Source organism: Bemisia tabaci, chromosome 7 (assembly GCF_918797505.1).
Source record: "Bemisia tabaci chromosome 7, PGI_BMITA_v3".
Classification (NCBI taxonomy): domain Eukaryota; kingdom Metazoa; phylum Arthropoda; class Insecta; order Hemiptera; family Aleyrodidae; genus Bemisia; species Bemisia tabaci.
In genome coordinates, this window is record NC_092799.1 from 19,174,315 (window position 1) to 19,174,986 (window position 672).

The following is a 672-nucleotide window of genomic DNA, read 5'->3' on the forward strand; positions in this document are numbered from 1 at the left end:
CGCCGGATTTAAGAGTCTTGAACTCTTTTTTCAAGCGGATTTTGCATTGATTCAATTCAAAATCCGCGTGAAAAGAGGAATCCAGACTCTTAAATCCGGCGACAAGAAACAGCACTCTTGAACCGAGAGGTTTTTTTTACCAGTGTATGAAAAGTCTGCATCCAATTTCCCCTCCCACGGTCAAAAAATGTCAAATCTTTGTCCCTCAGAAAAAAGTGAGGAGTCACCTGCTTCTCGCCTTCAAAATGGGGACACTCATTTGCGTCCCGCTGTACAATTACAATATTATCTGTATTCAATAATCGCAACTTGCTATGTTATTCTAAGTACCCGAAAATGTGTTGAAGTAAATTATGAAATTTCTTATTGAAATCAATCGAAGACAGGAAAATATGCATGTCAGACTATATGTTGGATTGACACAAACTTCCCCAGTTCAGCTTCGCTTTTTGTTTTAAAATAAGAATGTAAGAATTTTTTAATTTCTTTGATCCTCGCCTAGAAAACGGAATAGGATACTAATAGTCGACAATACAATTATATTTATGCTTTTCGGCCCGCGACCAAGATTTAATGAGGAAAATGAGGCCAGAAAGAGGAATCCTTAATAAATTATCATTTTGGGCCTCAGTAAATAGTAGAATAAATAAATTCTGTAAATGAAAAATTGAT